Genomic DNA, 27784 nt, shown 5'->3' on the forward strand with positions numbered 1-27784 from the left:
GACCTTGTATAGACCATGAGTATAACGAACTAATCCTGATTGATTAGACCATTGCTGAAAGCTCTTGCTTCGATCTGGCAGTACATTGGAGCGTATATACATACAAAATCTAGTGCATATAATTGTTTTCTTAACAGAAGCATCTGCTTTGCGCTTGCATAAAAAAACACTGTGAACGGAACGCCATGAATTGTATGTTAACATTCGAGCCTTCTATTTCATAATTACTCTCCGTATGATAAACTATATATTAACACCTGAGCATTTATCTTTGAATGTCTGAAACGAATTTATGGAAATGGATTTTGAGCCTGTAACTTGAATGCGCAGTTAATTGAATTGCTCACTATATATATATAGGAATGTAACCGATATTTAAAAAATAGATTAACAGTTGGCAGTATTCACATGAGCGGTCCTGTACTTGGTAAAACCAAATATTTCCTGAGCCATAACCCAAGGTAATATTATTCTGCCATGCAAATGCGCGTCCAACAGAAATTGTGCTTGTGCAAAACACGGGATTCAGTAATTGCCTGGGCAGTCAAATCAAGTCCGGAGCGCATGCAATTCATATTGAAAACATTGAAATTTATCTTTTGTAACGCGTACCAAATATGTGTTTGCATTCGAGGTAATTTTAGAAGAATAGAAGCCAACCGCATACTTGCGTCCATAGCTTCACTGATAATGAAGCTTTTCTCTTAAAAAATAAGTTCAAGATGAACGATTGCTAAAGTTTCAAGAGAATGCGAGACTTACATGTTAATTTTGAAGCTTGGGCAGCGACATTTGCATGGTAATTTCGAACGCCTCATCACAAATATAGACCAGATGTCAGCTCTGAGCTGCTCTTTCCTGATAAAAACGAAGCTCTCAAGACAAGTCGCACCCATCACAGGGCCCTCATCGGTGAATCCAAGCCGTTGAATCACAATCGAGTGGGAGTGCCGCGCAGCATTGGCATATTAGAATAGAATAGAAGTGTCGGCATTGAAGAAATAGGCCCATGGCCTGTTGCCGATTCTTGAACTTTTCGTGACTTGATTCACAAGGGATCCGGCCTTTGGAACCCGATCTTTCCATAACTGACGATTGATTCAGATAGCTGCTGGACTTATTGCCTGGTCCGTAATTTGCTAGGCATTTTAAGACTGAACATATGCCAGAAGAGCTGAGCTCAAACCAAGCACATCTGACGCGGTGCATATGCTTAGGCGACGGTCGGTTGAAGGCGGACCAGGAAATGTATATGTTCAGTCTCTGGCAGTGGCCCAAAACACGAACAACTCAGGCCACGTCCCGCTCGCGTCGGAATTTTCAGCGTGTATCCCAATAAAGTTTTGGAAACTTTTTGTCGTCCTTATCTTCGCTCACCCTTTCAAAAGTTTGATGGCGAGAATAATCAGCTGTTTTTTACGTTGACATCCTGTCCTAATGTTCCTTTCTGGAACTCCAAAGAGAGACTGCCAGCTAGGGCTGTTTAAATGCTCAAATACTAAAAACAATTCAAAAACTGAGTAAAAATAATTCAATAGTGCAAGTGTAAAATAGGACTGGCGCCTTAAAATTTTCTGAATAACTTCAAAGCTACTTATGTCATTAGTCTTCTTAAATCGCGATTTCAAGATACTTGGTGGCATTTCTGGTGGTTCAGATTTCCAGGATTCTAGAATTGCTGAATATTTTTGAACGGAAACCGTGTCACAACAACATATACAATATTATTGTACATTGTGCAGATCGTATCATCCTGCAATTTTTAAAGCGATAAATTTTTATTTTCTGCGTACGTTTTCTGTTCTTTTAGCTTTTAAATTTTTTTGTGTATATGAGAATTTTCACAGCTGATTGTACATGAATTCTCTGAACTTTTTTTTCAACTGATGATGGAGCTAATCTCCAATACTTTTTCATGCATATATAACCATTATATTTGGTGTTTTCTTTGCTTTTAATTTACTGTTCAAATTAAGCCACCTTTAGCTTTGTGCGTCTGCCACGTAGATAAAAGTAATACAGTATTAAAATTATTTCGATACGTATACACCGCCTTCAAGTAGTAAACAAGAAGAACATCATGTTTACAAAACCAGTATACGAGTCATAAATATTCGAGAACTAACTTACATAGAAAATCTTACGATGAAGACGTCCGCCCTCGAGTGCTCTGTGGGTCCGTTACGTCGAGGGCAGATTTTTAACCGCAGGCTCTAATCTAATTGCCACGGAAATTTGTTTTAATAAAGAGGCAATTACGGAAGCTCTCATCTAATCGGAACAAATGACTGACTCGAGAAGCCGTTCATTTGCTGGCAGAGGAACGAGCTGCTAACTCACTTAACTGAAGAACTGGGAGTTTTATGCAAGAAAAATGTTACCACAAACAGAGGAACTTAAATTCATATTCTTCGTGAATTCAAAATTTAATTCATATGCATCGTGAATTCAAAAGCATAAATCCAATCGCACCGAAACATGTGGGAGGCTCAGAATACTTGAAAAAATACAACAAAACTATCAGGTGTATTTCTCGGTGACTATAATACAGGAAACAAAGAAGATACAAAATGTTTATAATCGTTAAATTATATCGGTCATCATGGCTCACTTGAGTGAGTTAATTTAATTTTAGCTGGTTTCGACAGATGAATGTGGCTCTTTAACCCAATTCATGAATAATGCATTATTTGCCAAATTTGAAGATTAATGCACCTACAGAATGAACTGAACTTGAGCGAACATAAAATATCTTTAGGAAACCTGGCCTGACCGTCGGAGAAGCTGGCAAAAATTCGATATAATAATAATAATATAATAATAATAATAATAATAATAATAATAAAGAGTTAGTAGCATAAACTTTAATCGATAAAGGACCACATTGAGCATCTTTAGCTTGGTATATATACATATACTCTAATTTTAGAGTCACATTTTGCCTAATGTGAACTGGTACGACCAAGTCAACACGTCTACATTAATTATTGTCCGAAAATAAACGAACTCTTTTGACAGACTTGGTATTTTTGGGTTACCTTGACTAAGCCCTGACTCACTATAGTACGGGTCGTCACCAGCCTAACGCACAGCCGTGACTCACTTAAGTGAGTTATGTCATGAAGAATCACAAAAAAGCAAATGCGTCAGAAAGTGCGTTAAATTCAAGACAAATAAAAGACAAAAAAAATATCAAATAAAAATGACCGTTAAATTCAAGACCCTAATGGGTCATTGCGACCCATTAATTGTGCCGCATGTGCATAGCGTTAACCATCACAGACAAGTCTCGACCGCACAAGCGTTCAGATTTCTAGTTATTGTAGCCACAGAAAACTGTATTTAATTAATTACATTTTGACTTGAAATTTTTTTCCATTATTTACATTTTTTAACAATTGGAAAGTAATAAATAATATTCATATTCTTAATGCTAATATTAAGCAACTCGAAAGGTAATCACCTATCATGCCATGTTACCGCGCCGAAATACCCACAGCTACACTCATAACTGTGATGCTAGCGCGTCACACACTGTGAGCACGAGCGAGAAAACCCTTCACAATATCCTTCCTTTTTGGGATAAGCGAAGCTCAACAGAACTTTATGAGCAGACGTTAAGAACTTTAATTCCAGTGCAAGTCGAGAGCCTCAATTACTTGAAGTGGCTTGATTTTCACGCACCTGGGCCTATACTTTCAAAACTCGTTAAGTGAACGTAAGTACTTACGCTCTATTTTCTTGTCTGTGATTGGTGGATTTTGCTTGAAAGGCCATCAATGATTGGCCGATGAACTTACGATCTCTTAACTTTTTTTGAAAGTATAGGCCCAGGAAAGCAAAATGAATGAGGGGTACAGATAAATTATGATCAAAATTATTAATATAAACTAGGGTACAAATACAGTATAACGCCCGTGAAAACATACTCTCATATATGTTAACCACATACAGTAGGAGCTCGGTAATGTTCGTAATAATTCGCCCTGTGTAAATGAATTCGTTATTTCTACCTTTGAATCAACATAATTGTAATTTCTATCATTTTTTATTTTTTCAATATACCTTCAGGTAAACATTTGTCCGGAACAATCGAACGCCGACTCGCCTTTCACAATACGAGGGCGAATGTGTATCCATATTCACCGCAGCTGAACTAAATAAAATATTACTCAGTACTCACTGCAGTGAGTGACATAGAGCGCATTTTCTCGTCGACGAAAACGTGAAGTCACGGACGGACAGATGGACAGACGGACAGACAGACAGACAGACAGACAGACGGACGGACATGACGAGCACAATAGTGCATTTTTTTCATAAATGAGAAAATGCGCTAAAAAGGTACGATATCAACCTGGACAAATCCCGGGACGATATCCTCACAATCATTTCTCCAAGAGTTCGTCCACTTATAACTCAAAGTTTACTGGTACGGCAAAGGCTCCGATGACTCGTATGCGATCACGATCATATAACAACTTCCCTTGGTTTTCACATGTACACAACATCTAATTTAAATTTTTTTGAGATAATAATTCAGCCAATCATCTTGTGAGTAATAGTTAAACGCAGCAACAAATCACACATGCTGCGGTTCACAGGCAAATGGGGCCATTCCACCACTCATGCTGCGGTCCACAGGAAAATAGGGCCTTTCGACCACTCATGCTGCGGTTCACAGGGAAATGGGGTCATTCGACCACTCATGCTGCGGTTCACAGAGAAATTGGGCCATTTAACCACTCATGCTGCGGTTCACAGGCAAATGGGGCCATTCGACCACTCATGCTGCGGTTCACAGGCAAATGGGGCCATTCGACCACTCATGCTGCGGTTCACAAGAAAATGGGGCCATTCCAACACTCATGCTGCGTTTCACAGGAAAATGGGGCCATTCGACCACTCATGCTGCGGTTCACAGGCAAATGGGGCCATTTCACCACTCATGCTGCGGTTCACAGGAAAATAGGGCCATTCCAACACTCATGCTGCGGTTCACAGGCAAATGGGGCCATTCCACCACTCATGCTGCGGTTCACAGGCAAATGGGGTTATTCCACCACTCATGCTGCGGTTCACAGGAAAATAGGGCCATTTCACCACTCATGCTGCGGTTCACAGGAAAATAGGGCCATCAAACCACCCATGCTGAAGCTCAGAGTTAAGCACGACTACTTCCGTCGCTCCAAGTTTACAGACACGATCTCTCCAGCCTCGACATGCAAGCAAACAGGCTCTGAAGTCACCCATGCATGAAATAGTGCTGGCGTCACCCATCCAATGTGACAGCGAACACTGGAATCGTGTTCACCAACACGCCGCGCAATACCGGGTGAGTGTTCGCAACAGGTTCTTTGCCCACCACCACGGACGTGTTTTCTAATGAGCAGTGGGAACATTCTTTCCTGGGTTCTTCGCCGAATATGCAACAGCGACAATGACGAGCTTCACATGACGAGCGTTCACGCAAATCAGACCATATGATGTTAATGAACAGGAGCTCCATAGCTGGGCGAGCAACGAGACAGGAATTATGGTTTATTGCTTGCCCTCTCATGGTTGGAGGGCTACGTTTTCTGAACCTGTGCTAGGGACTACTTCAACTAACGCTAAATATGTCCTACGGCTTTACAGAGCCGTGTACGAGTATGACATCTGCTGTAGTTTAACTGATAAATACGATTCTTTCGGATAGTCCGTTGATGTAATAAATATATGTGAGTCAAATAAAACTTCAAATTTGGCCACCGATGAAGAAATTGCAAAATCTTGGTATAGCTTTAAACAAAAAATGTTGCATGATAATTGTTCCCATTGGCGATTTCTATTAAACTATGAGGCAACTGCAATATCTGACATATAATACAGATAAACTCAAAACTAGCAGAATGATGACCATATGATGTGCAGGTAGACGCGATTGCCGCTGATATGAACTGCAGTGTATTTGAATCTATCCCTTGCAGACGATTAGTGTTAGCAAACCTCCTAAAAAAATATATTCAACCTTTATTTCAAATCAAAAGCTTATATATTTCACTTCTATACATTGAATACTGAAAATATCGCAGCGTCAAAAATACCATTGAAATTTAAAAATCAGGTAATTGTTGTATTAAAATTCATACGAAAGATATTTTGCGTCCGGTCTGCAGTTAACTATGCAAAAATGTTGAACGTGTGCAAGGTCTCGCAGTTGACTTTATTTTGTGCAGAATTGGCCTACCAACGACAAAGCAATAATCGAGACATTTATTCTTCACTGTCGCGAAGACAATCGCAAGTTTCAGGAACCGCAGGAAATGTCGCTATTTTCCAGTGCATTTGGATGCGCTTACTCTGACGCTAAGCTGGAAAATCGTTGGAAATAAATGCGTGGAATTCAAGAAATTGCGTCTGAATCAAAGTATGATGGCAAGGAAATTTTTCAAACTCCGAAATATATGGGTTATATAATTTATTCGTTTTTTTAACAAGAAGTTTGTTTGTTCAAATTATTGAAAAATAACGAATTAAGAATACTTGAGCTTCAGCCGGCTTTTTTGCCAAGAGCTTAACGTCCCTCCACTTTACTAGTGTTTACATTGTAGGATTAATTTAAAAATATTCAACCGAAAATACTTCGACTTAATAGCTGTGCTCCTAATTGACAACTTTGTTGCAAGTTTTACTTTTCGTAGATGCATTATTATTAATATACCAGTTGAAGAGTTATAGTTCATTTTACTTACCGTTCAAAAATCAATTATTATGTAAAAGTCGATTTCTCATTAAGGAGCCTTCTATGAAATCTATTTTATTTATATTCCATCAGAGCAAGTTTTGAAAATAGGACCCGGCCTGGTTACCTTGAGAATGAATAAAATTATTAAGGATAATAAATTAAATAAGGATAATAAAATTTGTTTAATTCATAGGATATTAGAATTTATTTTATTCCCAGGATATTACAATTTATTTAGTTCCCAGGATATTAAAATTTATCTAATTCCCAGGATATTAAAATTTATTTAGTTCCCTGGATATTAAAATTTATCTACTTCCCAGAATATTAAAATTTATTTACTTCCCAGGATTTTAAAATTTATTTAGTTCCAGGATATTAAAATTTATCTAGTTCCCAGGATATTAAAATTTATCTAGTTCCCAGGATATTAAAATTTATTTACTTCCCAGGATATTAAAATTTATTTAATTCCCAGGATATTAAAATTTATTTAGTTCCCAGGATATTGAAATTTATCTAATTCCCAGGATATTAAAATTTATTTAGTTCCCAGGATATTAAAATTTATCTAATTCCCAGCTTTAATATTCACCTTTCACTCGCCAACCGGTGACGACAGACGTGCCTAGCTGCGTTATTTAAAACCTTCACTGGGAATTCGCTGAAAACCCTTATTAAAACCTTCACTGGGAATTCGCTGAAAACCCTTAGTTATAACCTGCATGAAACATGTATACGGTTACATAATAAGTCGTGCGTTTCACGACTTGGAGTTCTAGATCGATTTACTGTATTATAGGTTGATTAGCAAATAAAATGGCTTCATTGTTCTTCTGTCATGAACATATAACGAGGCATGTAGAAATGTAGACTTTTTTGTTTGCTTCTTAAGGATATGGAGTCGTTTCTCCATCCATGCTATAGTACGTCAAAACGGTAAAGTGAATATATTTTAGCTACTTACGGGTCTTAATATATTTCGTCAACAATATTTGTGTCATCGTCAAGAGATTTACTGAGCTGCATTAGTTTTAATCAAACAGACATCAAATTACAGAAATTGGATAGTTAAATTTCAAAACAAAAATAATATAAAGCGCAAATTATAAAAAAACATGGCGATGCTCCTCAGAGAATCGAAATTCTTTGAGAACGGAATTATGTAAGCGCTGTTGCTAAGGAGAACTTACCGCAATTTTACCTCAAAAATAACGCGAAAGGTTTCTTACACTTTTCAAAAAAAATGAAACTTGATCGCTGAACTTAACAATTTCAAATTTATATTCTTACTGAATATCATCATCGGTTTATTGCAAGATAAGCGATTCTGGACGGCTAACGACAGTATTGATAGCGTAGCTAAGATTAATTTTAATAGCGTTTTTGAAAAAAATTATTGATAGCTTTGCTAAGGACAGTCGTAATAGCGTCGCTAAGGACAGTATTAATGGCATGGCATGAGACAGCATATGTCGATGGCGTAACTATTAACTGTGTGAATAAACTGGTCAGAGACAGTGTTATTTACACATTACGAGATTGCGAGCGCTGAGGCTGAGTGACTGTCACTATAGCCCTCATTAGTGCGTCACAGTGACCGCCTCTAAAGGCCGCAGATTGACCGCCACAATTTAATGCAGTGCCCGCCACTAGTGGCCGCAGAAGCCGCTACTAGCGTCGGCAGTGTCCACAGTGGCCGCTACTAGTGTCCACAATTATCTCTACATTAGTGTCCACAGTGGCCGCTACTAGTGTCCACAATAATCTCTACATTAGTGTCCGCAGTGGCCGCCGCTAGTGTCCGCAGTGGCCGCCGCTAGTGTCCGCAGTGGCCGCCGCTAGTGTCCGCAGTGGCCGCCGCTAGTGTCCGCAGTGGCCGCCGCTAGTAGCAGCGTCAGGGCCCTCGGAGCCGCGACCTTTGCGGGGGTGAAGGTAATCAGCGATCGCACGTTACTAGTGTCCACAATTATCTCTACATTAGTGTCCACAGTGGCCGCTACTAGTGTCCACAATAATCTCTACATTAGTGTCCGCAGTGGCCGCCGCTAGTGTCCGCAGTGGCCGCCGCTAGTGTCCGCAGTGGCCGCCGCTAGTGTCCGCAGTGGCGGCCACTAGTAGCAGCGTCAGGGCCCTCGGAGCCGCGACCTTTGCGGGGGTGAAGGTAATCAGCGATCGCACGTTATAATTAAACGCAGTGTTCAGGAGCTGGCCACGCAAGCTCATAAATAATGTCAGCACTAATGTATACCAGACGATCGCTGCGCGGTCTTAATCCTTTGGTCTTCCGATGCCTCGAGTATATCGTGGATAAAAGCCCGGCTAATAGAGTTGATACTAGGACTGGTTACTAGAATTACTACTAGGAGTGGCAACTGGAGTTACTACTAGTCACGGCAAGAAGAGTTACTAGTTACTAGGAGTGGCAACTAGAGTTACGTGCCAGGATTGTTTACTAGAGTTACGGTCACTAGACAAATTTTGAACTAATACGGCAGTTACTGACACGGAAAATTACTTAATCTTCATAGAAGAGTTTAAGTTCAATTTGGCTATAACTGCAAATATAACTCCGAGTACTCGCAGACTTATTGAGTTATGGTAAGTTATGCGGCTATCATCAATTCACATTGTTTTACCGCAATTAACGCGTTTAGTTCAATTGCAGACATCTGGCTCTATAAAAAAAATTTCTATGTGGTGATCGTAAATAAAACCATTATCTATATTTTTCATTCTTATTTGTAATTTACTAAAATTTGTGTTAGATTGTTCACCAATCAGTTAAATATAATATGCAGTCTCGGTATATAACATACCGCTCATATATATATAATACAACACTCATATATAAATATAACGCTCATGTAAATCACAAAATTGTGAACAAATCACGGTGAGCCAGCTAAAAACAAATCATGGTGAGCCTGCATGTAAAATTATCGGTAATTAAGGTTACAACAACGACAAAAAGCGATATGAAGGAGACATATGTTAAAAAATATCGCATTTAAATGCATGCATGCAAACTTATTAGGTATCAGAGAATTTTGTGCCCACATTTTTTCATAATGGAATATTTTTGCGTATAATTAGATTATGAGAACATTTATAGCTCACTTTAAAAGAATATTTTGCTCAATGAGTTTTTATAACAGTCTTTGCTTGTTCAGACTTATGTTAAAGCAACAGGATTGAAAAATTGCAGTTCTGTCCCATACAACATAGAAAACAATTTTACACTGTTCTTAATAATTTTTCATCTCATTAATCAATCATCAGTCTGAACAAGTGTTAATTTATTGGATAGGGTTGATCCCGTACAATTATTTTGTCCAATGGTGCAGTTCTGGGCCCATACTTTCAAAACTCGCTAAGTGAACGTAAGTACTTACGCTCTATTTTCTTGTCTATGATTGGTGGATTTTGCTTGAAAGGCCGTCAATGATTGGCTGATGAACTTACGATCTCTTAACTTTTTTTGAAGGAAAAGGCCCTGGACGTAACAGACCCAGGCCGCTGTGCATTCTGTGCGCAATACGTAAGTGAACTACTGCTCAATTTTTTACGTCTTGATTATATTGTGTTCACAGTGTTCAGCTACAGCCTTAATAAGTCACGAATCAAGCCAAGGAGCAAATGTCTATAATTTTTTAATTGGTAAATTTAGCGTGAAAAAAGGTGAGAAGGTTAATGTCGTAATTCAAATGACCGATGTAGAAGCTATGAAATAAAAGTGAAGTTTGAATTTATAATATAATAATCTCATAACTATGGGTTATGTAAGCGAAAGAATCCTGTTTTGAAAGAGAATTTCTTCATTGATGAATTTGTTGAAGTGAGCGTTATAGGAGTAAGCAGCGGCAGTTCCTTATATAGAATGATTGAGCCACCCATCGAGCTGCGTTAGATGCGAGGTAATGGGGCTTGTAAACCATTAGATAGACCTTATAATGTACCATGCAGTCAGAGCAGCCCATTATCCTCGAGACAACAAAGACTGACGCTTTTAAGTAAATATACTTGCTGATCAGGGCAGCAAGATGCGTGACGTCTTCTGAAGCCTGAAGAAATGGCTCCGAGCTTCCACACACGGTTCTCTCTTGGATTTAATTGCGACTAATTATCGAGTATTTTGTGCCTCAGAAAAGAATGAGCATCCTTTGAAGGATATTTAACAAAAGGAACTATTCAGGTATTTTTTGGGTGCATCAAGGAAGAGGGGAATGGTTTCCAGCAAGGCAAGAAATCCAGCATTTACGTCAGGGCAAAAAAATTATCCAGAATTATTTCATTTCCTCCCAGAGATCTTGGAAGAGAGCTTTGTTTTCTGCTTCAAGGTTAGATCTCGTGAAAAACATTACCGCTTGATGCTAATGCCTTCCTCGATATTTCCTGCACTTTGTAAACCGATTCAAAAATTCCGCGAAAGCGTTTAGTTAAGAATGCAAAAAGTTAGATAGAGGTTCTAGCACTTCTCAAGTTTAAGAAATCGAGGACAGATTTCGTCTGAACATTACTTGAAGAAGTTAAAGCTAAAGAAAAATTAACGATTCCAAGTCTAATGATAATGGCAACGTCCTTCATATTCATTTAAATTTACTTTAATCTATTCTGGTAACGCGGTATAAAAATTTCGATGAATGTGTTAAAGTTAAACCATTGAAAAATGTTTTCTTCTCCCACCATTCATCTCGTGTGAACGCAAACAATCAATTCTGCAATCGTAGGCAAAAAATTAAATTCAGTCTGAAAATAAACCTTCTGATTGCAGATGCAACCTACTTCAATCACATATACTCCGTTCATTCAACTTGTGTACCTAAATATTTTTTTGTTCCTTTATTTATCAAGTTAAAGGAAACTCATTAGCATTACTGGGCTGCAGTTCTTAATTATCTGAGAGCTAAGCACACCTTAATTTAAGGTAAAAAAAATGTAAGGTAATGTTGTTCAGCAAAATTTGTTAAGGCTGGAGGCGAGGTTTGCGAAAAATGTCAAATTAAACCTTAGGCTTAGAAATGACTATTTTCGGATACGAAAGGATCTTCATATTTGTCTGCCTTGCTTATATGGACGAGGGTTTAGTTCGTTCATTGCCGGGACAACAAAAATTATGAGATTTTAATCAAGAATGGGAAGAAGCGTGCAGCTAGAATGGTCTTAAATTATTCAATAACTTCAAATTGTTGTTCAAACTTTGTTCAAATTCATATCTTAAAAGAAATATATAAAGCAGTTCGAAGAGTTTGACCTCACTGAAAAACACTGCATTCGTTGATATCTTACGCGCTTCTCAATAGCTTTGTGTATTTAAGAGACAAATTTCTTTTGAAGGAATCTATTCGAAGCTAGAATGTAACGTGTCGGGCGGAGGACCACCCTATGGATGCATGGTCGTTCTAATTGAGTCGACCACAGAGAAGCAAAGCTTCATGGCCATTCGTGTAGATCGTTAATACGTTTCATGTTCTTTATACAGGTTCGTCTGTTTACAACAAAAGGCGTTTTATGATACCTAGAGTCGTAAGAAACGTATAAAAGTCTGATAAGTAGCGTGACGTTACTGACGTTTACGCTTGTTGTGCGACCAAAGGTGAGGTACGGACAAGAGGGCTAACCATGGTAATCCCAAATCTGCGTTGTCTTGTGTCCAGACGAATGGTTATATATAGAGATAAAATAAGAGGGGTCGGTGACACCTGGATACCGTTTGTACCGACAAAATTATAACGGTGCTCCTACGAGGCTAAATAATTTTTAAATTTGCGTATACAACGCTTGAAGTTCTGAATATTCCTGAGAAGCCTCCATCTGTTTGGCACAATATTAATAAAATCTATGTTAAATGTAAGCCGCCAACCAACAGATAGCGATAGCTTGTCTGGTAGGTGAAACGAAACATAGTACGAGATATTTTAATGTAAACCCTAGAGACAATAAATATTATACCAACGTAAAACCCAAATTAAGAATTTAAAACGTAAATATAAGAATTTAATCTTCAAACTTTTACAATTAAGAAGATCAGGACACCTACGTCCATCCCAACAATAAGTCTTTCATGACCATAAATATATTAGCGACTCCTAAAGTCCTGCCCCCAGTTTTCATCGAGCACAATGAGAGAATTGTACTCCTACTTTGTTCGTGCCCGCGCACGATGATGCCCCGCCAGAGCCTCATGCCCATTGTATTCAGTAGCCGAGCCCTGAAATCGGCCAGGCAGTTACTTCAAATGCCGAGCGTTGTTATGTGCCCCCGGCGGTGACTCAAAAAGCGGTCCTAAAACTTTCTCTGGACGTAATATTAACATCGGTCACAACACTTAATTGTAATGACGATACGGTAATGGCACGATATTTTAAAATAACTGGCGACGGTGTCTGAGCAGTCATTGAAGCTTTGAATTTAGACAATGAATAAATCGAAAAATGTTTATCTGTGGCTTGGACCTCAAAAACGATGGAGTTCATGGCGATTGGGACCAACCAAACTCAAATGTTTAATTGATGAACTTGAGAGCTTGAACTTTATGGCTCATAAAAAGCAATTGTTGAGTGCATTCTCGGGACAGTCTGATAACAGTATAGCTGGTATCAGTCGTAATGAATTTAAGTTTTCGTGGTGTGGCGTGGTCCCCGAGAGGGGCCAGAGCTTTGAGTGAGTGGGTGTAACAGACCCACGCCTTGGCTTGCTCGGAGTTCGTTGCTTTAAGTGCGAATGGAAACGTACTTAGCTTCGCTTTAATCACTTAATGCGAATCTATTGCTAGAATCACAGGGGTAAATTCGGCGTGAGGAGAAAATCGCAGTCAAGTGTTGCATTTCAGAGTTATGTGACTTTTGTGTACGCTCGATTTTCCTATCGACCTTAGAGCAGAATGTATAATTTTTTTTCAAAAATGAACCTAATTCCCCTTGGTGAGGAGATATTTTGCAATAATTGCTCCATTCGTTAATTAATTCAAGAAACAGGAGGTATTACATCAATAAATCATCACTCATCTATTAAATATTTGAATAATTGAGTAGATTTTACAAAATCAACGACTCAATAAATACAGCCTACCTTTATTTACAAACTAGAAATGACGTGAAGCCTTTCAATTCGCATAATTTAAACGCGGTCAATGACAGCTGTGTAGGTACCATTGTTTAGATTAAAAGGAGAACAAAGGCCGAACTCCGACAAGCTTTAACAATAAACAAGTAAGAGGAGGTTTTATTGGTGGTAATTCCACGAGACGTAAAAATAGTGTCGGAATTCGAAGCAATTACGAAGTCAATCTCATCAAGTCAGGTTAAACTTTACGTTATGCGGTCGATCTTTACATTATGCAGGAGCATTGGATTAAAGAACCTAGCTTACGTCTACATGGTAAACAGTAATGCTTTCACTTCATACAATGATTCATTCCACCCCTACACACAAGAACGATAATAAAATGAATTGATGAATATATAAAATGGATTGGTTATTCATACTTAAAATGTGAAAGCAACGATACATGATTTGAACTATAGCTGCATTGTATGAATGTGTCACTTCCAGAACAAACAGGAAAAACAACAAGGATCACTCAGAGAAATGCTGAGATTTTGTCCAAATGGCAATGCACTTGTAGCGCTGCTGCTTATAATGCAGACAAAATTTTACCCAGAAAAGTGCGTATCATTACTACGTGTAGAAAAGATGTCACTATTTGGACACAATTACCAATTAAATATTGAGTGCATACGTTAAATATTATATAAAACAATCAAACAAAAGAAAATTCAATGAGCATATTACTTTCGTTTTCACTTATGGGGAGAAGAGAATAAAATGCCAACAATTCAATATTTTACCAATATTTAATATGCAAAGAGTATACACAGATAATTAAAAAATCATTTTCATTTAAAATAAAACTTATCTAATAATGATCATTATTGAAAAATCAACGAGTTTATTGCTTAATATGAACTGCAATATATAAGAAGACAAGTTAATAATATAAATACTCGGAATTGGGTCGAGATGACAGCACATGTTATAAGAGCATGGAACGCAAGTAAACAGTTCATAACAGTAGAAACAGTAGAATATTTCTATAAAAAATGTAATAAATTTTTGTTGCGAATGTCGGCTGCTCATTTGCTTCTTCTGAAGAAAGTGAGTCATGAATAAATATGAATAAGTGAAATGTCTTGAATGAACAGTTCCCAGTTATGAGCTGTATGCTCTTCGAATATTTATGGATTCAAATGAAAACCTTCGTGTATACTGTTTCTAAAGACGTTATTTATTCCTCTGCTTACTGCCTTTAGTGCAACAGAGGTAAGATCATAGATGTAGGCTATTTTGAACGGATAAACAAAATGAAAAATATCTATCGATCTTCATGACACGTCGTCCGCTGTAATAAAACTGTGACCAATTCCACTAAGATAATCGTAGCTTATTTTTTGCACTGCTTGCAAGCATATATTTCCGGCCAAGATACTCTATAGCCTCTCTGGCCCAAATACGCCGACCCAGGAAACTCAAGGGCCACCAGCTCAGACAATCCAGATCCAACACCCCAGATACTCCAGGTCCACCGACTCATGCTGATACTCGAGCCTCACTGGCCCAGATAATCCAGCCTCACCGACCAAGGATACTCCAGGTCCACCAGCCCAGATACTCTAGCTTCACCCGCCCAAATACCCCAGGTCCACCAGCCCAGATACCCCAGGTCCACCAGCCCAGATACCCCAGGTCCACCAGCCCAGATACTCCAGGTTAAACAGCCAGCCCAGATACTCCAGGTCCACCAGCCCAGATACCCCAGGTTCAACAGCCCAGATACTCCAGGTCCACCAGCCCAGATACTCCAGGTCCACCAGCCCAGATACTCCAGCTCTATCTCTGGACACACAAGGAGGAGGAGTTGTGTACGATGTCTGCGTCATGTGCGCTAAACGCATCGTTATTTTCTGTTGTCTGGGGCGCATATTCAGCTGGAGAATTTTTCTCGAAGGACGTCTTTGTTTGGTAATGGATTTTCTCCATCAGATTCATTGAAGTCGTTTAGGGCGCCAACAAAAGCCCATTGTAAAATAGACGCTCCGCGAGCCACGCCCTCTGGCACAGCCCTATAAACACGTGCATAAAAACTCCGTGGCTGATTTTGCTATCTTTGAAATTTGTTATCATATTCCACGGCTAAAACAAGTAACAGGTTAGTACGCATCTCATGTTGTGAAAAAGAAATAAATTGAATCCGATATGGAGGACATGCTCGTCTCTGTCGTGGATAATGTGGTTTCAAATTTCCAAGTGAAATAAAAGATCTTGCACAAATCAGGGGCGTTTTGTATTCATCAACAGTTCCTTTGGTTTAATTACTAAAAAATATAGTAACATTTTACATCAATTATATTGAATTGAAATAAAGAAATTTAAAAACATGACTGGATAAAACATTAAATCTGTAAAGTAGCTTTGATCTCATTGAACCAAATAGCAATACTTAAAAGGATCCCATATATCATAGATCAATTGGAGATCACATCAGATCGGGATATGCGATCTGAAATCTTATTCCCATATCAGTGCAAGGAGACAGAAAAACACCCATTGTGGTCTGCTCCAGGGATTACTCTCGCTGTGTTGCTGGTCATGACATCAATGGGTCAAAGTGGATGGGTAAACATTGCATTAAAGGCAGTACGAAGATGCATGCGTTGCGAGGATGCCTCTTTTGGGCACTGGTGTGGGTAAGATAAAATCGCGAACACGACCAGCAAGTCTGCCGCAATGACCGGTCAACTGACGCTGAATGTTTTCCTTTATCAATCCTAATATAATCCCCTGTAGAACTGCTGGACTTTCCGCCCTAATGCTGTGTGGGCTGAATTCTGAACTTCTAAACAGTATAGTGTACAGAAATTTAATAAGAAACCAATGATGATATACATCGAATCTGTTAAAAAAATTCGGTGCTTGCACTCGATATTTCAGCATAGTAAAGCGGCCATCGGGCTATCTACATTATATAGCTATATTATACACTATTTCAAACATAATAATTGTATATCATTATATATATTATGTATAATATTATATACGGATCATTTGGGGGATCGATGAATGAATGTTCTAATGTCGGCAGCTGATGGTGTGCTACAAGATCAAAATAAATGAGCTGGCCATCAATGATTGCCAACATTTTTAAATGTGGTTTTTGCTTGCAAGTAGATCTGTAACTATGTAAGCAAAATTTCGCGCTATTGGAACTTTAATTACTACTTTTCCCTCGCTACTGGTTAATTAAGTAGCGAGGTACGCAACCTTAGTTCAATGGTCTATGAGACATCAGTGATAGGAAAAATCAATGCAATAGCATTACACAGGCAATAAAAATATAAAGCAAATGATTGCAATTGAGAAAAATTAAAGCACTTTTTTCACCACAAAATTCAGAAATTAAAGTTTACACTAGAGTGAAATAGGGTAGATAAAATAATTTCCATTATTTTATTTCGCTAACGCAGCAATTAAATTCACCAAATAATTCTAGGAATGTAGAGCGCTTCGACAGACTTCCTGCGCAAGTAAACGTGTGAATTTTAGTTTAGCTATTATGGGCTAAAGCCTTGTAGCGGCAACATTCAACTGCATGGCCTAGTCTGAAGAATGTGCAGTAATTTTTCTCGTGTTGTATTTCGCTCAGACTGAGAAGACGATCTCGGAAAAACATAAGGCGCTTACCTTCAAGTGAAAATTTGCCACGCAACTCGACAAGACACACATTAATTCAGTGAATGAATGACAGACAAGTTCACATTTACAATAAGACATTTATACGCGAGTTGACAGCACGTCGTAGCTTAGTTTACTCAATAAAAAGACTTCTTTTTGCTCATGAATCTCTGCGATTGCGCAGCTGTTCAAGCACAGGCTGATTGATGCGTTGCTAGAGGCTGTGCTAATCGCTGGCTTACTTGGCTAAATTACTTGTTCTAATGCTGCAAACAATACCAGCATGGAACAACTCAACTTGAACACTAGGGAATAGCACAATGGGAAAATTGCGAAAATTGTAAATTTCACGATAAATTGTACCAAGTAAAACTATTTGCGCACAGGCATATGCATTAGAATATTCGGCACTAACGTTCGTTTTTGCATGCTGCTCATTGCTCTCTGCTGTCTTTGCCATCTAATAATAACTTGCCGTATCCCATATTGCATTCATACTTGAATCGAGATATTTATCTGACAGCATATGTATTTGAAATTGAGACGTCTCACCGTGTGGAATTTGCCAGTAACTTTCTTCTGGATCGCACAACAATTCGCAATTTCCAAAAAAAGCCTCTTTTATTAACGTTTTCAGCATCAACAAGTACCAAGAGATGGCAGTGCTCTCTGAATAATTCCGATTGAATGGGGCAGTGCATCCCAAGGCTGATCGATATCATGAGCCGTATGCTCATAGGCGTAACTGTTGATTGATAGCGTCTTCAGAGATGGATGTGTTTGTTTGCCATCCACCCGCCCATGGCTGCTCTCTTACTGTGCGTAGGTCCCTGCATCGGGCGCTGTTTTCTTGTCTATGATTGGTGGATTTTGCTTGAAAGGCCGTCAATGATTGGCTGATGAACTTACGTTCTCTTAACTTTTTTTTGAAAGTATAGGCTCAGGTAAAAAAAGGCATCGTGGGAATTTAAAGGCTAGTGAATGTACCATGTACTTGTAGTACTACTTGTACTGCATTCATACTGCGGTAGTCTGGATATCACTTCAGCTAATTACAAAAATATAATCAGGAATGAAAATTTATTAAAAATGCAATATAATAAGGCAGTGACTAATATTTTTCACTGCCATTGCTGTTATGCAAGTCAATAGTTGACCATTGTTTGAATTTCCTTACTTGAACAGAAACCAAGCATGCGAGGACTATTCCAGAACTAATAATATATTTGTGCAAACGCCGATCATTCAACGGAGAATTTAAACCTTATTCAACCAAGAATGTTTGTGCATGAGAGAAAAGAGACAATGATGGGGGAATACAAACCAAAAACTCGACTATATTTGCTAATAATTTTGACAAAAGTTAGTCAATACATGCACTTCGACGAAGACTACAAGCATAATCCCACCACAATCGGCAGAGCAGCAAAGAAGTCGATGAGAATTAAGTCAACCTTAACCTTCACAGCAGCGGACGCTCTATACAGAAGGCAATCATGACCGGCAGATCAGCGAAAAATTTAGGTACAAGTTAATTTTTGCCGACAAATCAGAGGAGACTTTAAACACAAATCAACCATAACCGGAACAGCAGTAGAGAATTTGAGCAGAAGATAACCTTAACCGGCCAAAACAGTGAAGACTTAAAGCATACGTCATACAAGACTAGAAGAAGAAGCATAACAAAGCACCAGAAAGAGCCAGTCGCTTGAAGATCACTTGCCTAGAAGCCCACGCGAGATGTGCATTACCGCGATTGTAGTGGTGATTGCGGCCGGATTAGGTTTTTGCTAACGTGTTCTTACCACAGGATAATGGCGCTCTGGCCCAGTTCTTAGACTAAAGCTCCTTCACACGAGACATGTCAAAAAATAACTTGGCTGAATTACACCGAGCTGCTGAAACCTCCACTTGCCTAAGATTTGTGTTGTGATTTGCGCTTAAAATTGTTCGCTGGTTCGCTTTTCTTGATTGTGCGTTTGTCAGAACAATTCACGAGCGAAATGTTCATTTGCTTCAGCGACTCGCGGGTATGTTTGGTAAGGAGTACTTCGAAATTATGCGAGTATTTCGCAGTATCAAAGTAAGTATCCAAAACCGCGGATAGCGATAGTTCAAATTTGAAGATGGTACTTTACCTCTTTAAATAACCGATACTAAAGGTAGCAGTTTGTATAACATTTTAATGAGAATAATGACATCAAATGTAATTTTTTTTAAGCTGCACAAATTTAAATTTTTGCATTAAAGTTCCGAATTACTGATAAACGAGAATCATCACGAATTTAAACTGACCAAAAGGGGTTGATTAATCTAGCATGGCAACGGGAAAAAATAAATGTAGAAACCCGCTACAAATGTTTCCGTTTTCTGGCTTTAATCAGTTAAAGAATGTTAATTTATTTGCGCAACTGAACTCATTCTGGCAATCATACATTTAAATAGAAAAGAAACACACAGAAAATTCCAAATTTACCAGCAAAATATTTAGTTATAGTTAACATGAATATTGATAAGTAGCAATAAATTCTAATTTACAACTAATTCATAGCGTTACGTAAACGCGTTCAACTTACGCAGATGGAGGTGCCCAGCTTCAAATCTCCTCAGGTACGAATCGAGCACTTATTTCACTCTCTCAAAAATGACGATAAAATTTTATTAAAATAGTGAAACGATATTTAACTATGACCACAATGATAAATGTAAAACAAATGCAAAACCTTGCTCTTCACAAATTCCGTTTAATATTAGCGCAGATGATACGCTACTACTCACAGCTACGTGAGATAATAGCCAATGACCGCTGCTTCGTAACACGTTTCCGTCCGAGCTAAAGGGACCGGAAGAAAACTTCACGTCACACCCGCACTGGAATTGACAAACTATTTTTGGAAATAAACTATTTCGTGTATTTCAAATTAAATTTGGAGCGGCCGATTCAAGTATTGAATATCTATTTTTGATCTAATCCTCTCTTCATAGTTTTGCAATGTGATACTATTATCCCAAATAATATAATTTCAAAACCCAGATATTTCCAAGTCCATTGTTTATTATTTATCTTGTGCGTCATTGTCTGAACTTATTATATTGGGTTAAGCTTGTAAACGTCAATATTGCAGGTTGTTGGGTAGGTAGCTAGTGAAAACCTTGGAATGAGACACGTCGCTCTGAATTCATGGTCTGATTTTTTACAGTATCTCTGATCTGGGATCTTGAGCCTTGTTAAAAGTTATCACCAACAGACTTGCGACAAATAGCTGTGCAGTATAAATTCCTGAATCCAAAATCCCTAGTCATAAACAAACATCATAGTTATTAATCTCTGTCAAGTTGTGTCATTCTGTGTCAACAAGCTTCTTCAATAAATCTCTAATATGGGAACATCTACAATTCTACATGTTCGCATTAGACGGCAGAATTTTATTGTTGGCACGCGTAAGAATAGTGACCAGAGAATGCATTATATTCCAATTATATAATTCTACATATGCACTCTGAGGAACTTTTTAGTTCTAGGTTCTCATATTCAGTCAACGCAGGTACGAAAGATCACTTCTGGGGCCATACTTTCAAAACTCGCTAAGTGAACGTAAGTACTTACGCTCTATTTTCTTGTCTATGATTGGTGGATTTTGCTTGAAAGGCCGTCAATGATTGGCTGATGAACTTACGATCTCTTAACTTTTTTTGAAAGTATAGCCCCTGGTCTTGGGGCACCTCTGCTGATGAGGCATCTGGCACGCCGTACATCTCGACATGATAAGGAATAAAGTATCATGGATACGTGCCCCCTGTAAATTTGCCGCACAACATATTTCAACTTCAAGCCCACAAATTTTGACAATTAACTGATGGATTAATGACAAACTATTTATATAATAATTATATGCCTATTATTTATATTTATATGAATCATTTTATTAAAGATACAAATTTAAATACCTAGGTAATTATATATTTTCATTATAGCTTTCATAAGTGAATAGAATATTGCAAATGTTTAAGCACTGCCAATAAGTTTGCTGGTAAAATCAGTTTTCATTTCTTACCTTCAACCTTTATTAGCCGAGGGATGAAATACATTCGACAGAAAAAATCGATAAATCTTTGGGCATCATTCATTCTGTCATTAAAGTGAAGTTGGGGGGTAACTAATGTCATTTTAGTGTCAACGATGAACCTTGCTAATTGATAAGACTTTGAAATATTGGTTCAAATGACGAATTGGTTTGTCTGTTGCTCAGCCATCTCTAATGGACGCTTTTATTTACAGAAAAATTTGCACGCGGCTACAGGCAGACGAGGAATAACCGACAGGCGGAAGACGGCAGCTGTTGCTTTTCGGCAGAGTTCTTGTTCTAATCCACAGTAACCTGAGTTCTGAAGCCTGAGAACCGTTCGCGTAGGATGTCAATTCGTACGCAATAAAATTCAGCTGCATACACGCAAATAGCAGCGCATACCTTTCGTTCAATGCATAAATGCTGGTATAAATTATTTTATATTGACGTGTAACACCATGTTTTATTTGAAATATAAGAGCCTAATCGGCATCGAGATGTCGATGAATCACGGTTAACGGTCGATGTCACGGTTAATATTAAGGTGTTGATATTAAGGTGTCGATCTCACGGTTAATATGAATATTGAACATCAAGATTATTGACCGCGTCAACTTAGCGTGCAAATCAAGGGTTAAATTGAAAGTAGAAAAAAGTAACGCCTATGCTTGTACTCATTTATGGGCTATTTACTGACATTGTTCAAGGAGTTCTGGTTGAAGGAGAGGTCAGGACGGAAGAGAAGGTGTGGGACGTACTGGGTAGCTTCAAATTACACCCAAAACGGGGAGTGTTCTGCCTCGCCTGAACTTCCAGTCCTGCAGAGTGTTGATATAGTACATATAACACAGATACAGTTACATCGAGTGTACATGAGTTACGGTGAGTTACGTAGGCTTGAAACGAATCGTACAGATACACTTATAAAGAATGTGTACATATAAGCTACGTTGAATTACGTAGGCTCGAAACGTATCGTACAGATACACTTATAAAGAATGTGTACAGGAGCTACGTTGAATTACGTAGGCTTGAAACGTATCGTACAGATACACTTATAAAGTATGTGTACATCGCAAAATTGAGGAGGTATAAGCGCGAATATTTTTTTAAGCTCACTTCTTAAACTCGGTGTCCCGGGCGTTGACAAGCGAGTCTCACATTATTGACAAGCCCAAACATGCTTCCGTTAAACGATCTACAGCAATTGTGGAACAGAGCAGGTAATTACAACTGGATAAATTGAGTCCTGAAAAAATGGATAAATTAAGATTGATAATAATTATTAACCAGACGAATTTCAACAAATTCCGAGTATATAACAATTTTTAATGGAAATAGAAGCCCAAACATGCTTCCGTTAAACGATCTACAGCAATTGTGGAACAGAACAGGTAACTACAACTGGATAAATTAAGTCCTGAAAAAATGGATAAATTAAGATCGATAATAATTATTAACCAGACGAATTTCAACAAATTCCGAGTATATAACAATTTTTAATGGAAATAGAAGCCCAAACATGCTTCTGTTAAGCGATCTCCAGCAATTGTGGAACAGAGCAGGTAATTACAACTGGCTGGCAGCGGCCACCGAGCAAAACAGGTTATTTTCTGAGGTGGTCCTCGACTTGTAATTGGACGGCCAGGTTTGAGGTCGCCGGTTAATTGAACGGCTGCGTCGTCAGCTGAAAGCTACGATGTCGGTGAAATATGCTGCAAAATTGAGATGTGGAGCTAGGGTATAGCCAGGAATATTATGAACGCAAACAGATTAACGCTGAACTTATTCAGAATACGATACGCAACGGTTGCACTGAAGCGTGATTGCTAAACAGAGAATATTATTTTGGTTCCGCAAAAGCACATTTTATTCAGCTGTAAAAATCAGTTGAATAACATCGATATTTTTTGTTCACTCATATTCCCACTTGCGCTAAACTGAAACTATTTATTGAATTTTTTATTCTCTCTTTTTCCCACTTGCGCTAAACCAAAACTATTTATTGACTAAGACTAAAGAAGTGCAATTTTGATTGACCAACAAAAGCGAGTGTCAGGAAAGAGTCTAAACCAGATCCACGACGAAGTGACCAATTCGTTCCTTGGTTCCCGGCAATCAAGACTGGATTCAAAACATCGTAAATATTCAAATAGGAAGAACGGGCAATCTGCAAGCACTACACTAAGCCAAATGGAACACGACTCAGCTCTGCTCTCACCAAATAGAAACATAAAGATAAATTCTAAGAAATCTAACCGTTCAAAAATGTTTGCTGGGCGAGTGTAGATAAAAAAGATAGTCTTTTGAACGGTGGCTTGCTTAATAGTCTGCAATTACATAAACACTAGACTAAATTATCATTTTTGCGTGGCTCTGACGAGTCATTGCTAGTTGGATTGAATAACCGTGAGTAGATCGCAAATGAATGCAGCAGTTTTACATATTATTTATTCGTGGTCCTTTGGCTAGCTCTGGTGGCAATTGAAAGATTTATTTCATTATTGGAATTTTCATGTAAAATTGTTTAAAGTAGTTATTTGAGACTTACAGGAATGCGAGCAGCGTGAATATTTGAATGAGACTATATATAGAACTTTTGATATTTGTTCACTAGTATTTCCTGCATGACGGTGAATGAATAATTGAAGACAAGTTATTGATACACGTTATTCTCCAGGCAGTTGTGAATTTTACGGCTGTTAATTATTACAAATATTATACAAACAAATGAATTCCTGCACAATAGGTAGAACGTCACTGCATTGGAAACATATTCACTAATGATGCAGGTAAATGTCTAGGTGACCACATCATACAGTGTGCGAAATACTGTGAATGGAATGGTTGTGGAAAGAGACCACCACTGCAGCAGGGCTGACATGAATGATGTGCAGAGACTGCCACAGCATCAGGGCTGACATAAATGATGTACAGAGACCATCACAGCATCAAGGCTGACATGAATGATGTACAGATATACCACAGCATCAGGGCTGACATGAATGATGTACAGATACCGCCACAGCATCAGGGCTGACATGAATGATGTACAGATACCGCCACAGCATCAGGGCTGACATGAATGATGTGCAGATACCGCCACAGCATCAGGCTGACATGTTTCATATTCTTTCGGTGTTTTTGCGTCGAAGGATTGATTCTCCGATACTGCAGTGGCCCTCGCGATCAATCATACTGGACGCTGAATGCGACTAAACGGTACTATAAAGCAACAGAAATCTATATCTAAATGCATCACTAATTCCTCGGTGGTCATGTAGCTTAACGTCGAGTCAATTATTTTTGTTTATGTTGACGTAGAATGGAATAAAAAACATTCGTGATTCACTACATATTAAAGTGGTTGAAGCGTGTCTACACAGCATTCACAGCGTGCTGTGCCGGCGAAAGGATTGCAATTTTAATAGCTTGAAATCGTCCAAATAAAAGTTAAAACAATTTTTAGATGAACTTTCATGAAACGTGAGAATGTAATACTTTTCAATCAACATTCATTATGTTCTATTGAGAAATAATTTCACTTTGGTCAATGTTAACAAACAGTTTTCAATACTGAAGAAGCATTTTCTGCGGCTACTGCCCACATGATTTAGGTTCTGAATAAAGCCAATTAAGTCGCTGCGTGATTTACGTCGAGTCTGTTAGTTTCTGAAGTTGTAATTGGTTCTAACAATTTTGATATTGTACAATAATAGTTTTCGGTCAAGTGAACCCGGAGAAAATGTCTGATTGGACTTCGGTAGATAAATGCAAATTATTTGCGACGTTTAAAACAAATGAGGCTTAGCTGTCTCCATCAAATAGTAACTGTCACTCAGGAATCAAGGGAATGTGCATGAGGAATCATTTCTTCGGGAATAACAATTGTAACTTTAAATTATCTTGCCAATCGTATTTTCTTTTCGCCGGTGAAAACAGTTCAAGAATTTATTTGATTTTATCAGACTTGAGTAACAATCCTAATTATTTTTTTAAGTTATAACTTTATGTTTCAGTTAAGCCCACTTACTGAGGGTACAATTTGCACCTTGTCACAAGTCTCCGTCGTCGCAAAAGCTTCTAAAAATCCTTCACAGATTCTGAGGGTTGAATGAGATACAAGTTATTTCTGGTCAGCAATAAATCAGCAACACTTCTATGGTTAACTTACCTCATTCTCAAATACGGCATACCTTTCTATGAATTTCAGGATTGCTTGCAAGCATTAATTTTAGTCAGTACTTCATCTTTTTCCTAGAAGCTAATTCGAAAGTTAATGGAATAAACTACAGCTCTCGGTTTGGTAATTGTAACCCACTCAGGACATAGCAGTGAATCGCTATTTGAACAGCTTGGTACTCATTTTTTTGTGGGTGATACATTTGGGAAAAAATACTCAAACAAAAAATATTTAGAGTTGAAGCGCCGTGTGGCTCAGTCGGTCGCATGTGCGTAAATTCACGAGTTCGTAAATATTCTGTGTTGGCGTACATATGTGTACGTAAATATTATTTGTTTACGTTGAGCTGAGCAGTAGAGGGCTCAGTGCTAAACACTGACGACCTCCCGGCCATGTGGAGCGCGCACGCGCCAACAAAAGCTGCTCGAAAGTGGGTCTCTGTGACTCATGTTTACGGAAGCGCTGCTATGGCATTATTAAACAGACAAATTCAGTAAAACTCAACTCATAGCAGTCTAATATTATTGAAATAAGCTAGGAATAATATACTTGTGCTATTGTTTCGCTGCTCTTTCATTGGCTGAATATTTAATAAATTCACGATCATATTGTTGTACTTCGTTTTAAAAAGGCAAAAAGTTTATTATAAATATTTGTTTATGAACAGTATGAAACGAGTTTTATGCATTTTTAACCCCATGATTGATCACTCATAAATAAAATTTGAGATTGTGTTGTTTAAAGAAAATTAGATGACAATGCGCAATCATGCAATTATCGTCAACCAAAACTAGAGTTTCGAAGAATTTCAATCGTCGTCAGTTAATTGCAAACCAAATTTTCAAAGCAAGAGCGAACGTCACCACAATTCCGAACGTTCAGCGAACGTCACCACAATTCCGGCCAAATCTTTTCAAAAGTACAATTAAAAGGATTAGGCGCTTTCTGCTTGGAATTTGTGGGAGCAACGTTGAGTAGGGTTTCGCGAGTACATTACAAAGCTTTTATAATCGCTTAGAAGCATTGATAACGAACAAACTTGTAAATTTGCACTAGGAAATCACTTGTATAGCATGTGGTCTATTCTACTAATTTTTTCGAACTGAACTTAGGTGTTAAAGAGGCAGCACTCTGTGACACGAGTGAGACTTTCTCTAGCAGATAACCAGTTTTATCTTCGAACGTGTGAGTCATCCTCACCCAGTTTAGTTCGCATCAGAGTTACGTGCAGAAAGTGTGTCATTATATGGACAATATAACCCAATAATTTTTATGAGTGTAACGTAAGAGCGTTACTCCCAGAAAGTCTGTCATAATTTTTACAATATGATCCTTTAATTTTGTTGAGTGTAACAAAAGATCTTATAAGCGTTACTCCCAGAAAGTCTGTCATAATTTTTACAATAAGATCCTCTAATTTTGTTGAGTGTAACAAAAGAGCTTATAAGTGTTACTCCCAGAAAGTCTGTCATAATTTTTACAATAAGATCCTCTAATTTTGTTGAGTGTAACAAAAGGATCGCTAGTTCGTATGGCGCGATATCGATGTCACTGAGAGCGCCAGCGATCTGTCTACAGAGAGACGACATACCACGCAGTCACGCTCGCAGACATGCACCCCACGCGTTACGCATTGTTTGCATCAACCCCACGCGTTACGCATGGTTCACATTAATCTTCAAAAGACATGTGGCGCATGCGCCGTATCACGCGTATCTTGAGAACCATGCTTATAAATTTCTGTTACCATGAATGGAAGTAACCGTACGCGTCTCGTTGTCACGACTGTAAAATGTATCAGATAAACATGGAGAAAAACATTTGTATTCACAAATGTTCATTTGAAAAAGACAATTTCTTCACGAGTTTGAAATTTCTAAGTGAAATGATATTTATCAGATGATGCATGACCAGTTTTGAATGAGAAATATTTGTTTTTCGCTATCGTTGAATAAATTTGGTTTTGGAGGAAACCTATCAATCCTATAAAGCATGATTCGTAACAGGCATGTATATAAGAGAAGTAATAGAAAACTTCTGGAAACTATTAAATTCAGATAGTAAAAGGAGGTCAAA

General features: G+C 38.2%; 1 protein-coding gene across 1 annotated transcript in view; it reads right to left on the minus strand.

Moving 5' to 3' along the window:
* Positions 1-20250, minus strand: part of LOC108682755 (probable tRNA (uracil-O(2)-)-methyltransferase) — a 43450-nt gene extending 23200 nt beyond the window's left edge. The window contains exon 1 of the mRNA XM_018171992.2: positions 20035-20250. The gene's annotated coding sequence lies outside the window, so the exon portion shown is untranslated. The remainder of the gene's footprint in view (positions 1-20034) is intronic.
* Positions 20251-27784: the final 7534 nt, after the last annotated feature.

The sequence above is a fragment of the Hyalella azteca genome, unplaced genomic scaffold (assembly GCF_000764305.2).
Source record: "Hyalella azteca isolate HAZT.00-mixed unplaced genomic scaffold, Hazt_2.0.2 contig12764, whole genome shotgun sequence".
Taxonomy (NCBI): domain Eukaryota; kingdom Metazoa; phylum Arthropoda; class Malacostraca; order Amphipoda; family Hyalellidae; genus Hyalella; species Hyalella azteca.